The 15,382-nt window shown below is 53.8% G+C and overlaps 1 long non-coding RNA gene across 2 annotated transcripts; it reads left to right on the top strand.

The window, feature by feature from the left end:
- Positions 1-1,864: 1,864 nt before the first annotated feature.
- On the top strand, positions 1,865-13,877 carry LOC114887731. 2 transcript variants are annotated; one of them, XR_003791568.1, is made up of 5 exons: positions 1,865-2,259; positions 3,864-3,974; positions 4,847-4,987; positions 11,656-11,722; positions 11,952-13,877. It is a non-coding gene; the product is annotated as an uncharacterized LOC114887731 (long non-coding RNA). The 2 variants fall into 2 exon arrangements; XR_003791569.1 differs by lacking the exons at positions 1,865-2,259; positions 3,864-3,974; positions 4,847-4,987 and adding an exon at positions 9,499-10,236.
- Positions 13,878-15,382: the final 1,505 nt, after the last annotated feature.

A 15,382-nucleotide genomic window follows, 5' to 3' on the forward strand; every position in this document is an offset into this window, starting at 1 on the left:
ATCTCCAACACAGAAGGGACTGCTTTAGTAGTAGTGAGCACCCTGTCACTTGCAGCATGCAAGCAGAAGCCAAGGAAGAGTTGCTGAGGGTGCTACAGGAGGGGTTCACGCCTTAGGTGGTGTTTGATGTGGATAAACCTTGAGCGCTGGGTGACTTGATCCTGCGTTCTTGTCTCCCAAGCCCATCAGGTGGGAGGGTGTGAGCACAAGCCGTCCCATCATCCTTCATGAAGGAGGCAATGTTGACTGGGCCCTTCCTGTGTGCCAGGCGAGGTGCTGGCTGTCGGGGCCCCAATCCCTGTCCTTGAAGAGCTTATAGCTCCTGGGAGACAGACGCACACACAAATAGTCAAGCCCAGCAATGGAAACAACTCGCAGTAACAGCCAAAGTGCTTGGGGGGCCGGAGGAGAAGGAAGAGACATTCTCCATTACCCCTGGCGTCCACTTTCCCTAAGGAGCCCATTAAAAGCTCTGTTCTCTTCCTTCCTATATGATTTTCTAAAGTGATGTGCCTCTACTTCAGAACATTCCTTAGACTGCCATTCTGCCGTTAACATTTCTGAGTCACCTCATCTTTACATTGGACATAAATATAAAGAGGATAAAAACTGACATTTGTAAAGTGCTCCCCAAATCTAGGCAAGAATAGGTGCTTGACACGTGGTAGCCATGAGGTGTCATCGTTATTTACAGTGCAGGACAGGGAGCATTAACTGAGAGGGTGAGAGAAGGGGGTTAGGACCCTGGCTCTGCTCCTAACCAGCTGTGGCTCCCTGTGCTGCTCCTGAAAAGCGGGCTTGTGAGAGTCACGTGAGGTGATGAGATGCAAAGGGTTTGCAGACTGGAAATGCTGATTCCTATTATTATCATGATTATTGTGATTCTCATTATTGTGAAATGTTTCCCTCAAAGCCCCAGGAGGGTGGGGGTGGGGTGGAGGTGGAGCCCAGACCCGTGGCTGGGCGAGGGTCACTCCCCTCCAGCCTCCCACAGGAGCCTGGGAGCAGCTGGGCCTCCATCTGCCCAGGTTCCAGCCAGCAGGGGCGGCAGCACCTCCTTTGCGGCTGTGTGTCTGTGTGTGTGCCCGTGCAGGTGGGTGTTGGAAGGTGGAGTGGGCACAGGGAATGCCCGTGTCTGTGGCTAGAAATCACTTGTGGATTGTGACTCCCTGGGGAAGAATGCAGAGGCAATTAGATTTCAGAGATGCCAGCAGTGGGACTAGTGTTGGCACCCAAGAGATAAGGAGAGAGGCTGGGGGGATTGAGGGTTTGGCCTAGTCTTTGGGGCTAGGGACAGGGGATAGGTCTTACCAGGGACCCCTCCCTGGGGCTGGCGGTGCGTGTAGAGGAAAAAGATGTTGTCAGAGGCCTGTGGTGGTTGAGCCCAGGGGTTTTGGAGCTGACAGACTTGGGTTCAAATCCTAGGGATGGGCCAGTGAGTTCATTTCTCTAAGCCTCAGTTTCCTGGTCTGTAAAATGGGAATCATAGGAGAGCCTATCTCCTAGAGGTTATTGGGAGTTTAAGAGAGAGGATGCATGTTAAGCTGTTAGCAAAGAGAAGGCACATAGTAGACAACTGTTGCTGACATTATTCGTAGGAAGCCCAGAAGAAGGAGGGAGGGAGAGGGCCTCGCAGGTGCCAGTGGTTGGTAAACTGGGAAAGTAGCTCTGGGGTGAAATCTGTCAAGCCAGGAGGTGGTGGAAACTGCTATAAGGAGCATCATTTTGGCCCAGGCCGAAAGAGCCACTGTCCCAGCACACAGCGTGAAGCAGAGGAGCTGGGCTTTCATAACTCCTGCCACTTCCCTTTGCTGGTTCCCCTCACTTCCTCTAGAGTGTCTTCCTTCCCTGTGAGCCTGTCTAGTAAGAAGACCTCTGGGTCTCTCCGCTCCAATTCCAGTGGGCCCAGGCTGAGCACAGCTTTGGGGACTGGGAGAAGCTGCTGGGAGCTCAGGGACCCTGAGACAGGCCTCCCCCACACTGCCTGGACCCTGCCTCCACTCCAGGGACACTGTCCAGGCCTCCTTCCCTCCACCACCCGCCTCCCGCCTATGAATCATCCCCACCACTGCTGTTGCTGCTCCAGGACCGCAGAATGTCAAGCAGCTCCTCACCTGTTGGACAGACAACCCATTAGGATGCGGGTGGAAGCAGTGAGGCTCAGCCCTTCTAAAGGAATGACGTGATGGCTCAGCTCTGGGACCAGAGGACCACAGCCAGCCCTTTTCTGCTTGCACTGGGAAGAGCTCAAGGGGGCAGGTGAGAGCAGAACTTGGGAGTTAGACCAACCTGGATCTAGGGTCAAGGCCCAAATTCTGCTTATTAGATCTGTGGCCTTAGTCGAGTTACTCAGCCTCTCTGAGTCTCAGTTTCTTCATCTGTCAAATGGAGAGAGAAAAATCATGCTGAGGCACAGGGGACTTGGAGGATTAAGTGAGGCACAACCTGTAAGTCCTGAGCTCAGAGCCTGGCTCACAGTAAGTGCTCAATTAATGTTCACTGACCCAATGAATGAATGAACAGGCGACAGTGGCGGTGAGTGGCGGTACAGGGAGGTGCATGTGACTGCCTTTGGGAAAGCCAGCCTCCACCAGCTGGCTTGGGGCAGTGGGGTCACTGTCTGGGGGCCCAGGACACCTGTTGCTCTGTGCTGGTGTGAGAGAGGCAGCTTCCAAAACTCAGAACAGAGTGTGGACTTTCCCTTGTGGGCACAGCTCACACTGCTGCAAATCAGACAAGAGCCTCAGTCTCTCTGAAAGTGCTGAGCCCTGCCTGACCAAAAAGAATTGCTATGGGGTGGGGGAACAGCAGGTAGTGGATCTTCAGCTTGGGAGACCCCCCCAAACCCCTTTACAGTGATAGTATAGAGCAGCCACTCTGGGCTGCGAGGTCAGGACCTTGGGCCTTGGGTAGCCAGCTAGGGCCGTGAGCAGCACCTCACCTGCCTCCTGCCCAAGGGGATGCTAGGCCCCTTGGGTACCACACCCTAGAGAGCACTATCATCTTCTCAATAGATAGCTTTCTGAGCCCTTACCATGTGCCAGGCCCTGGTCTAGGTGCCTTACATGTATTAACCTTAACAAATCTCATGATGTTGGTACCATTATTAGCTCCATTTTATAGATGAGGAAACTGAGGCCCACTGAGTTACATAACTTGCTCGAGGCCACAACCCAGAGATCAGTGAGCTCAGGATTGGAACCCCAGGCCCAGTACCCCAGACGGCTCTGGCTGTGCTGCTGACCTGGGCAGGGATGGCTGATCCTCCTTGGCCTGCCCAGTCCCCAGTGTAGTCATCCAAGTTTGGGGCAAGTGTATCACCTTTACATTTATACGGGTAATTTATAAATGGCTTTTGAGCAGTGGTTCTCAAAGCAGGTTTGCAGGAAATAGATAGCTAGTGGGAAGCAGCTGCATGGCACAGGGAGATCAGCTCGGTGCTTTGTGACCACCTAGAGGGGTGGGATAGGGATGGTGGGAGGGAGGGAGACGCAAGAGGGAAGAGATATGGGAACATATGTATATGTATAACTGATTCACTTTGTTATAAAGCAGAAACTAACACACCATTGTAAAGCAATTATACTCCAATAAAGATGTTAAAAAAAAAAAAAGAAATGCAAATACCTGGTCCCGCCTCAGACAACACAGAATCAGAAACTCTGAAGGGATAGAGTTGCCGGGGCCGCAATCAGCATTTCAACCAGCCCTCCCGGTGATTCTGAGTCGAGCTAGAGTGTTTGAGAACCACTGCTTTAGAGTCTGCAAAGCAAACTAAATTCCTAGATTTTCTCATTTAAACGGACACTTTGGTATTATTCGGCCCATTTTTCAGGTAAGAGTAACGAGTCTCTCTTTGCCAGATATCACTTACCAGGGAAGTGGAAGAGGTGGGCCTGGAACCCCAAGTTTTTCGTTCTGAATTTTTTTCTTCTTCTTCTTTTTTCCTTCTTGAGACCAGACTGCTGACCAAGGTGAGGAGGGGAAGGGACTCTGACTAGAGGGGCTGGGACTGGGGTGGGAGAGGTGGGGAGCCCACTGCCCAGTTTCCCACGGGAGGCGGCGGGCCGTGTTTATTATTCTTTCGGAGGTGTCCCTACCCAAATCAACACAAATGAAGCCCAGCCTGGCGTGTTGAGTGATCGGTTTATTAATACTAGCGGGGCGCGGCCGAGGCGGATCGCAGAAACAAAGGCGCACCGCACGGGAGGCATCATTATGTAATTGCTCCGAGGAGGAGCGGAGGGTTGCGCGTGCCCGAGGCTCAGGGCGCCCGCGGCCGCCGCCCGTACTTGGAGGGCGGGGGGCTCTGCCGGCGGGGAGGCTACGCTCCGGGGCGCCAGGGCTCTGGGCGGGGCGCGGGTGGAAAGAGCGCCTGCAGCGGAGTCCTCACCCGGCGCTCGTCTCCTCCCACGCCCGAGCGAGCGGCTGGGAGGCAGGTTAACCCCTGCGTGGCTGGGTACAGCCCTCCGCTCCGGAGGAGGGGTCCCGCAGAGGCAGATCCCCCCAGTCCCCCTGGCCCCCGGAGGCTGAGCCAGGGCCTCCCCAGCCCCACTCACCGCCGCCCGTCCGTCCTTCCCCACCCTCACTCGGAGTTGGGGTAGAGAGAGAAAAAACAACACGCTGGGCAACCTGTGGGTGCAAGACCCGTGCTTGCATATCAAACCTCTTCGACGTGGCCCATTTTATAGATGGGGACCTGAGGGCCAGAGAGGGCTGGCTTCATGCACCAAGAATTCCAGCCCGCAAATCTGTCAGCTCCAAAACCCACTGTTTTCCCCTGGTACCCCACAAGGGGTCTTTATAACCACCGTGGATCAGTTGTGTCCTCTGTTACCCCATTTAGGGTTCAAGTGCGGAGATGCTGGGGATAGGGTGGATCTCCCCATCAGGGGCCTGAGGAAGGAGTTCGACACAAGCAGCGCTGCAGCTGGGAGGCTGGTGTTCCTTGAGCAGTTGGCGCCAAGGGCACACTGTGGCTGTTTGGGTGAGTGGGGGTCAGCACGCCAGGCCCTGCCCCACACTCCTGACCACGCCCAGACCCCCAAGAACCGACCTTGCCTTACCCCCAAACACTCCAGTGTTTCAGCCCTCCTGGCCTTTGGCCGGGGCTGGGCCTTCTGCCAGGAACGCCCTCCTTCCATCCTCCGGGCAGTCTCACTTTTGAGAGGTCCTTCCCAGCACACCGCCCCCTGCATCACTCATGTACCAGGAAGCCTTCAAGGCTGTCTCTTCTAGCCCTGGGAGCACCTGGTGACTGCACCTGACACACTGCTATGTAATCTGTCTGCCCCCATTAAGCCACATCCCTGGGATGGCGGCTCTGTTGCTGACATCTTCACACAGCCACCCTCAGGCTGGCACACAGCCGGCCTCTCCCAGAACTGGGTGAATTTGAGGTGGAGGGTGCAACCCTGAGATGGATTGAATGCTTGGCGACAGTCTTCAGACCCTGGCTTCAGAAGTCTACAGCCCTGCCTCTGGCACTGCCAACTCCCAGCCATGTGACCCTGGGCAAATCTGTAGCATCCCTGCGCCTCTGTTTTCCCATCAGCAAAGCGGGACAGTGGCAACCTTAGCCTCATGAGGCCAGTTAGTGCTTATTGAGCACTTACTATATGCTGGGCAACTTCATGGACTCTATCCATGTTATCATCCCCACTGTGTAGATAAATAACGCTCCTAGTCTCTAAGTCTCCTGTTTTCTAATCTCCCTTTTACAGGATTATTTTGACAATTGGATGAGAAATAGTTAAGGACCAGCATACAGTAGGTGCTCAGTAAAGTGTGCCCCTCCACTCTAACTCCCAGGACAGAGCTCCCCTTGCCCACTGCTTGCCCGGGCCATTCTGGGAGCCCCTCTGTGGGTGCGGGGCTGAAGGAAGGGGTTGCAGGAGGACCTTGGCAGAAGGAAGTGTTCTGGTTTCTGAGTATGGATAAATTATTGTTTTATATCCTTATATTAAGAGAAGGGCAGTGTGCGTTTACCAATCGAAGCATGTTGAGCTCTAGCTTTCCTGTGTTTTGCCAATTGCTAAAATGTATTTTCAGCCCAAGGCAGTAAACAGAAGACCACTCCGCCTGGCTGCTCCCACAGTCCTGGGGCAGGGAAGGACATCTGACCCCAGCCAGGCCTACAGGGAGAGTAGGTGTCAGTGGGGATCTTGAGGCAATGAGAGAGTTCCTGTGGGTCCCCTCCAGGTCATGAGAACTTCAACAGGACTCTTCACCTCTCTGAGCCCTCAGTTTACATAGCTGAAAATGGGCCTATTACTAGTGCCCTGTCCATGACACAAGGTGAGAAAAGTGGCTGTAAAAGTGCTTTGTACCCATGAATCATCTTATTACTGTTGTTATTCATATTGAGAGCAGTACGAGTGCCCTCTCTATTTTGCCTCTTCAACTCAGCTACCAGCACCTACCCTAACGTGCTACCCAACCCTAACCCAGGCCAAGATCAGCTCTCACTGGGACTGCTCCTAACTGGTCCCCCAGCTCTTAGCTTTGCATCCTCCAACTCTCTCTCCACTCAGCAGTCCAAGAGAGCTTTGAAAAAGTTGACCAGAGATTATGAAACGTGGTTTTCCCTGCTGCGTCAAGTAAAATCCGGACTCATCACTGTAGCCAGCGTGGCCCTGCATCCTCTGCCCTCCTCTCATTCCCTTTGCTCCACCCGCACTGCTTCCGCCTGCCTAGTTCTTCTTTTTTTTTGGCCACACTGTGCAGCTTACGAGATCTTAGTTCCCTGACTAGGGATTGAACCCGGGACCGCGGCAGGCCCAGTGAAAGCGCTGAGTCCTAACCACTGGACTGCCAGGGAATTCCCCCACCACCTTCCTAGTTCTTGTGTCCACTGAACTTGTTTCCACTTTGGGCCCTTGGCACATGCCATTCTCTCTACATGGAATGCTGTTCCCATCAAGCCTTCCCGTGGCTGCCTCTCTCTCTGTTACCACTGGTGTCTTCTGACAGGTCACCTCGGAGAGTCTTCCCAGCCACCAAATCACAGCTGACCCCTATCACCTAACTGCTTCCCCTGTTCACTACACTTATAGCATGTGTCACCATCTAAGATTATCTTTCCATTTAAAAATGTATCTGTTTCTTTTATCTGCCTCCTCTAGAATATACCCTCTTTGAGGATAGAAACGTCATTTGTCTCACTCACCATTGGATTCCCAGCACCTTATTCTATAAGAGAGAGAGAGAGGGAAATTAATAAGGGTATTGAGAATATTTACTAATAAATGACAATGCAGAGCAGAACCAATGGGTATTAACCCTACTGCAGAGGGAGTGTTGCAGTGCACAGCCTGTGCAGCAGTACCCAGCAGCCCAAGGGTAAAGACCGTCATAGACCCACCACTTCATTTTGCAAGATTTTAAATGAACTTATATTGTTCCAGCTAAAGTGAATATAGGAATATACATACGTAAAACGAGTGATTTTTGCATTAGAGAAGCTTGTAATTTGATGGAGGAGATAGACATCTGAGTAGATACTACTCTCAGTTGCCCTCCTGTGCTTTGCCGTGTCCTGTGTCTGGATCCGTCTCGTGTGCTGTTCCCTCTGCTGGGATGCTCTTCCCCCGCCACGCCCCAGTCTTCATCTGCTGGCTCTTGCTCATGCTTCTCTTAGAATTTCCTCTGGAAATTCCTTCCTGACCTCTCACCTGCACCTCCCATACTCTAGCCCAAGTTTGGGTTCCCAAAGACCCCCAAGCCAACCACAGCAGCTCTCTTAAGGCACTGGTGGATTTGAGACCTAGGTTCTGAGTGCCTGTGGCCAGCTGAGAGCTACTTCCAGGCCGGACTGTGTCTGTTTACTGCTGTACCTGTGTGCCTAGCACAGTGCCAGCACGTGGTGGGTGTCTGAGGAGTGCAGGGAGTGTGTGTGGGGGGTATGAGGGGAGACTGTGAGAGCAGGGGTGGTCTCGGCTGCCCCTCTCCTATACACACCCAGCTGCCCCGGCCCAGGCTTTAATCCCTGGAGTCCAGGGAGCCAGATGAGAACCTCCAGTGGGTGCAGCTACCCTCTGAATTACACCCCATACCGGCTGTCGTCACCCCCCAGCCCCTCTCCTACTTTCCCTCACCCTCACCAGGGGTCCAGGGCAGCCCACAGTCACCCTGGCCTCTCTGCTCTGTCCAGCTTTCCCACCCCATCTCTTTTTCTTTCTCCTTCCGCTTTGCTTCACACTCAACCCTCCTCCCCCGCCTGGTGAATGCAAACTGAAAAGAAAAAAAAAGAAGTCCCCCTTGGCAGCAGTGGCGTCAACAGTGAAAAGTACCCAATTTAAGGAGTAATCGCTGCTGTAATGATTGCCAAAGCCCTGAGTCACTACAGAAAAGCAGGCTGAGGCTCTGGGACTCCCAGGCTCCCTGAGTTGTGCCGCTTGGGTTGTTTAATACCCAGGACTCAGTGTCTTCACCTATAAAGTGGAAGGACTAATACCGGGGACTAATACCAGGGGAAATAACAATCCCATGACTCTCCCTGGGGCTGCAAATCAGAGGTCAAGGTGGCACACACAGCTGCTGTGGGAATCATCATGGGAGGGACATAGTCTCCCTACATAGGGCCAGTGAGAGGAATGCAGTGCTGGGGGGCGGGGCCTGGAAAGGCGCATAGCTTAGGGCTCTTGGGAAAGGCTTCCTAGAAATGGTGACATTTAACTAAGCTGGGAAGGACAGATGGGAGCTATGGAACGTGGTGGAGTGAGGGAGAGTCGGCCCTGGAAGGGACTAGAGACCTTTTCTGGCCCCACACTCTCATTTTACAGATGGGCAAACTGAGGCCCAGGGAGGCTGTGGGAATTGCTAAAAACCACCTACCCATTAGTGGCATAGCCCCAGTTAGAAAGCAGGTTCCTTGACTCCTGTTACAGTGTTCTTTCTTCTGATGTCACTCTAGTTCATAGCGACAATAAGGACAGTGTGTTGAATACTTACCGCGAGTCAGGCTCTGTGCTACATGCCTTCTGTGCATCTGTGTGTGTCTGTGGTGTGGGTCTGTGTGTACTATTTCCTTTCATCTTTGGATAATCCTATAAGGTAAGATTAGAATATAGGTCCTGTTTTAGTTTAGTAAGGTTCATAGAGCCTGAAGTCCCTCCTGGCTTCTCCATACTCCGGTACCAGCTAACGCCAGTGGTCCCAGGAGGAGAGAGGGCAGCTTCTGGGCCTCATCCCTGGCAGGACTGCCCTTCTCTCCCCTCTCTAAAGAGGATTAGGGAAGAGCCCTTTCCACAGAGGGGTGAGGAGGGAGCCTGGCCTTTCTCTCAAAGCCCCACAGGAAGAGAAGCCTGATGGTCAAGGATATGAGAGGCATACATTTCAAGTCCTCATCAATGAGACTCTGCCTTGCCAGGGCCCATCTGAGATAGATGCCAGGCTTCCCTGGTGAGTTCATCCCAGCTCTGGGGGGAGGAAATTGGGTGGAACTGGGGGAGGTGGGGAGGTGCGGAGGGACCAGGCTCAGGGATGAGAGGGCAGCTCTCAGTGGCTGACTGGCCCCTCGCCCAGACTCCCACATTGGAAAGGGCACCTGGGACAGTGAGTCATCTCTTAGGAAGGGAGGATATTGCTCCGGGCACCACAGAAGTGGGCCATCAAATGAGGGGAGGTGTTTTTAAAGAATTTAAATTTTTAAAAAATGCAAAGTACTATTGTCATCATGGGATTTCCTTACAGCTATTTTAGAGTTTAGTGTTGTTTTTATTTAGGGTTGCACTGGGGATAGAGGGAGACACCATCATCTTTCCAGGACTTCGGGCTTTAAGTGTTATAAGTGGGTAGAGGGAAGAAGTGGTGGGAGTATCTCAGGGCCATTCCTACTCTCCCCTGGGGAGATAGCAGGGGACTGTTGTCCAAAACCCATTAACTAAGGAGGCAGAAGTATTCAGTACCAGGCCTGGCTCTGGAAGGACCTTACTGTGTGAAATTTACTTTGTGAAATGGTGTGCCTTTTTGGGGCCTCAATTTCTTCACCTGTGAAATGGGAATAACGACTTGCCTACATCACAGAACTTTAACTGCCCTTCAGGCTAGAAATAAACAGGGGAGACAACCAGGATGACAGCACCTGTGAGGCCTTCTGGGAATTGCCTGGAAAGTTTATCAAGAACGCAGATTCACGGGGCCCTCCCTAGAACTTCTGAGTCAGAATCTAACCACCGCTCCCCACCCCAAGTCAACCTGAGGCCCAGGCAGACTGAGGACCACAGCTGTGAGGCGGTGAGGCTCACCTGGGTTCGGTCTTGGCTTAAATTTTGAGGAACTTGTGGCCTCAGGCAGGTGGCTGGTGCCTTCTTTGTGGCCCCAGGGGACAGGCCTGGGTGGTGTCTGAGGGTGTGGCCTCACCCTCATGGTGCTTCTCTGAATGCTTAGAGGTGGGGCTGGCTGGGCAGGGGGTGGTGAGGAGGGTGCCAGGCCTGGCAACAGAGGCCCAGTGAGGTAGGGGCCCAGGACCTGGAATCGGGCGACAACCACTTCTGTAAGACGAGGGCAGACCTCACCGCCCCCGGCTTCCAGCTGGGCCTCAAGGCTCCCCAGCCTCCTGGGTGGGGTGGCAGCTGGCCATCTGCTCAGGCCTGGGCCCGGGGAGGTGGAGAGACACAGGCAGAGAGCGCTGAATGGCCTCTGTGTTGGGACCCAGCCCGAAGAACAGATGGCCTGGAGGCCTCTGGCCTGCCCCCCTCAGCCCTGCCAAGTCACAGAGTCCTCTCTTCCAGGGAGAGGGGGCTCCCGAAGGCCACTCATGGCGACAGCAGCCAGGAAGATGTGGGTTTAAGGGGGGGTTAGTGGGGCCCAACAGCGGTCTCTCCGCTGCCCGGAGAGACCTGGGAAGTCGTGTGACACCTGCAGCCTCAGCTAAAGACAGGCAGGAGGGCGCCCAGTGGGGAAGGGGCGTGGCTATCAGAGCCACACCTGGCCCAGGGCAGCTTGGGGTTCACTCAGTCTAAACCTCTCCCACCGGTTTTGCTGACTGGGAAACTGAGGCCTGGGAAGGGGCAGAGACCCCACTCCACATCACCCGGCAAGTCAGCGGCAGAGCTGGGAGTGGAACCCAGGTGTCCTGATTCCCGGTTTGAGGACCTTCCTATCATACCTCCCCCTTCCCTTCCGACAGCCTCCCCCTCCCCCCTCCCCTCCCCTCCCTCCCCCTCCCCCTCCCTCCTCCTTCCTCCCTCCTCCCTACCCTGCAGTCAGGCCCAGGCTGCCTCCCCAGACCTGGCCCTGGCCTGCTCACCTGTGTGACCACTCGAACTTTTTTTCTGCTGCAAATCCTTCAAGACCCAAATCAAGTTCCCACTTTTGGGGAACCTTCCAGCCCATCCTCAGAGCCTAAACTTCTGAAATGGGAGGCCCGTGCTGTTGGCTTTGGGTGATGAAGGCTGACCCCTTCATGGTAAAGAAGTAGCTGAGACCCCAAAAGGGGAAGATGTTTAGAAATGGTCCCCACCACGTCCCACCCCAGTCATTCTCCTGGGCTTCAGTTTTCTTTAAAAATATATTAAAGAGCTTCACTTCACCAGAGGCTGTCAAAGAAACTGGTGAAGCAGGGTCCCTTTGGGTCTGTTTCTTGAAAAGAGAGATGTTTTTCGTGCTTTCTCTCTAAGCTTTCCCATAGGGTCAGATTTCATTTCTTTTCAGAGGCAAGCGCTGAGCGGGAGAAGCTGGGGTCGGTGCCCAGGGCGGAGCTGCGCCTGCCAGCACCCAGGTGAGGCCCGCAACTGTCCCTCCCTGTGTGCCGAGGACAAGCGAATCACAGGGCGATCCAGCTCTGCTAAAGCCTCCTAACGCCGGCTCACAAAGAGGGGCTGCGCTCGGGGAGGGAGAGGGGCGTCACCTCGGGCATGGACAGACCCAGGTGTGGTCCAGACTCCACTATGTACCGCCTGTGTGAGCTTAGACCCGTCTCTGAGCCTCGTCTGTGCTTCTCTGACCAGGCTGCGGGCACACCCCACGAGGGCCTCAGGAGGGTCGTGTGAGCACAAACTCCAGCACCCAGAGAGGGCGAAGCCAGGCCTCAGCCCCTGCCCCACGCAGGGGCCCAGCCCAGGCGATGGCACGCCTGCCCTCAACAGCTACACACCTCCCAGTTGCCTCGGTCCCCTGAGCCAAGAAAACTCCTACTATCTCTTCACCTGAGCTCCTGGCGGTGCTCTCTGTTCTGCCCTTGCTGTGTGTCTTTAGGTTCAACCCTACCCCTCTCTGATACTCTGGCTTCTCGGCCCTCAAAGGAGGGGAGTGGACACCTCGCTCTTCATGGCCTCTTCTGGCCCTGGAAAACCACTCCAGGCTTTCTTTGAGCACCTTGGATGGGTACAGGTACATCTGGCCTCCCCGGTGTAAGGGAGGCTGGAGAGGCCTGAGGCCGGGGAGGGGGAAGCCGGTTCCCCATATCGTGGAGCTTCTAGTGGTGGCCAAGAGACAAGCCCGATCGAAGAAAACACTTGTAGTTTCACCCAGACATGATTCATTCATTTCATTACTCATTTGCTTAGCGAGCACCTACCATACACCAGGGACCATGCTGGGCTCTGAGCACATAGTAGTGAAAAAGGTGGACATGGGGGCTCCCCGGTGGCCCCCAAGCTTGTCATCTGGTAGAAGAGACAGCAGAGCCCACAAACAGATTGACAAAGTGACAATGTGTGATTGATGCTTTAAAGGTTATGAAGGAGCACGGAGACAGAGAATAATGGTGGAAGGGAGGGGAGATGAATAATCTTTAGATGAGGGGCTGACCCTGGCCTCTTCGAGGGGTGACCTCAGAACTGAGACCTGAAGGGTGAGAGGGAGCCAGCCACACGTCATCTTAGGTGGAGGTGGGTGACTGTGCCAAGGGGCCCCAGGAAGCCTTCGTGGCAGAGGCAGAATGAGACAGGATGGGGGAGGCGGGAATGCAGGGGAAATGGGAGAAGCAGCCAGATCTTATAAGAAGTTTATTTTGTCCCCAAGGCCCATGGAAGGCCCATAAGATGCAAGGAAGGGGCAGTGACTTGATCAAACCCACGTTTTCCACATATTCGTAAGCTCCGCCAGCTCCTGTTTGCAACAGAGGTGGTTAGGGAGTGACGGGGGCGGTGCGGAGCCTGACACAGAGGTCTCCAAAGTGGGGTGCAAACACCCCAGGAGGTGTGCAAGGTAATTCTCTGAGGCGAAAGGTATATTAAAAATTGTTATTTCTATTTCCATTTCATCCAAGAAAAAAGGAAAAGAATTCAGTTTTCCCAGTATTTATAGATTGACACTGATGTCCGTATTTGGTCTTTATGTCGAACATTACTGCGCGGAAGATCAGCCAGGCTTTTCCTTTGCTGTCAGCATTTTGAAGAACTTTTCTCTTCAGGTGAGACCAGTTCAGCAGATTTCTAGATAAGAATACCCTTCAAGTGATTTTTCACCCAGTGGACAGAGGACTTAAAAAGAAAGCAGGAAAAAGAGGGACGAAAAAGGAAGAAACTCTGAACATAATGCACGCCCTCGAATCCAGAGCGAGGCATGGTTGTGGGCCCTTCACTCCCTGGCATCTGCTCCGACAGCCACCAGAGAAGCAAACACTGTGATAATCCAACTGGGTCTAAAGAGAAAGTGGTCCCCAAAGTTCATATATGAGCGAGAAGACAATTTGCAATAAGAATTTATATCCACTACTATTAGTAATGAGCCTAACTCTAAGTATAGACTTTTGGTTTGCGATCTTAGCGAATGATGGCATAAAACCATTCACACTTATTAAAACATTTAAAAATATTATTTTAATCTGACTTAATTGAACTTCACTTTATATTTTTGTGCCTGTTTGATAATATTCATAATACATTAGTGCAGTAATGCATGATTATTATTTATAAATGAATAAATATATTCAGTAGGTGTGATCAGAACTTTTTGCTGTGTCAAGGGCATGAGCAAGCTTGACGGAGACCCCTGGGCTGTGATGTGAGGGCTTTTGTCTGGGAAGGCTTTTTTGTTTTTGTTTTTTGTTTTTTGCGGTATGCGGGCCTCTCACTGTCATGGCCTCTCCCGTTGCGGAGCACAGGCTCCAGACACGCAGGCTCAGCGGCCATGGCTCACGGGCCCAGCCGCTCCATGGCACGCGAGATCTTCCCGGACCGGGGCACGAACCCGTGTCCCTTGCATCGGCAGGCGGACTCTCAACCACTGCGCCACCAGGGAAGCCCGGAAAGCTTTTTTTTAAAACTCCCCAAATGAAACAGAAGTTCATTCCCTTAAAGGGTAAACGGCAGATCCTGGCAAGGCTTTCTGATTGTTTATTCACTGGCCAGTAATAGAAGTGAACACATATCCTGGTTGGAGGAGAGGGTGCTTCCAGGGGCTGCACATGGGGCTGGAGCTCTGGAGGCCAGGAGCTTGCCCACTGCGAGGTTTGCCTGCCGGCCACTTCTACACCAAGGCCCTGCATTTCACACGTGTGATTACTGTTTCCCTCCTTCGGAGCCCAGCATCAGGCTGGCAGCCCCTCTGGGGGAAGATGCCTCCTTGCCTTTCCTGTTGCTTTGGGGTTTAAGATCCTCCACAAGTACAGCACTGCTGCCATCTCCCCCACCCCTCATCATACACTCAGGGTCCAGCAGACCCAGGGGAAGATGTGTCCCGCTGCCTGCAGCTGGGCTAAGCCAGCCTTCCAGCCCCAAGCATTTCCAAGCGCTCCGACTGGAGGGTCAGGGCACCAGGTTCCTTCCTCTCCACATCCTCCCAACTCTTCTTTTCCCAAAAAGGTCTTCACAAACTCCAGAGGTCGTCGGGTGCCCCCAGAAGCCCTAAATTGGGCCATCCGGCTGCCTGCCTCCCTTCTCCCCCTAGATCACTGTTTCTCCTGTCGCCACAATCCAGCCAGAAGACTCCCCAGAGCATGCTCCCACCCCTGTTCCCAGACAGCAGTTTCCATGTTGTTGGCATCAGTACACATCTATTAATAAAATGAGCAAAGTAACCAAACGCTCTGGCAGCTCCTGAAGTTGCCAGAGGCTCTCCACATGCACAGTGGCACCAGAGGGCGGAGACGGGCCCTGGAGAAGAAGTCTGTGGGGACCCAAAGGGGGACAGGTCCCTGATCGTTGGTGAGACCTTCCAGAAGGTACAAGAGCTGACGGGCCCGCGTGCCGCGGCTTGGGTGGCTTTGGGGGAAGGAAGCCATTTTGGGGGCAGGGTGGCCTGAATGTGGCTGCTTGGAGGACCTTGCTCCAGAGAGCCCCACGCAGCCCCACTCCTCGGAGAGAGGGCCAGGCCAGAACTACACCACCACCTCACGCACTGCCAGAGCCCCAGGGAGCGGTGGGGGGTGCTCCCACCAGTGGAAGTGCTCTTCGTGTAAATGATGCTACTTCCGCAGTCAAATCCTGCCTCTGGG

Source organism: Monodon monoceros, unplaced genomic scaffold, assembly GCF_005190385.1.
Source record: "Monodon monoceros isolate NGI ecotype Baffin Bay Population unplaced genomic scaffold, NGI_Narwhal_1 Super_Scaffold_7, whole genome shotgun sequence".
Lineage (NCBI taxonomy): Eukaryota > Metazoa > Chordata > Mammalia > Artiodactyla > Monodontidae > Monodon > Monodon monoceros.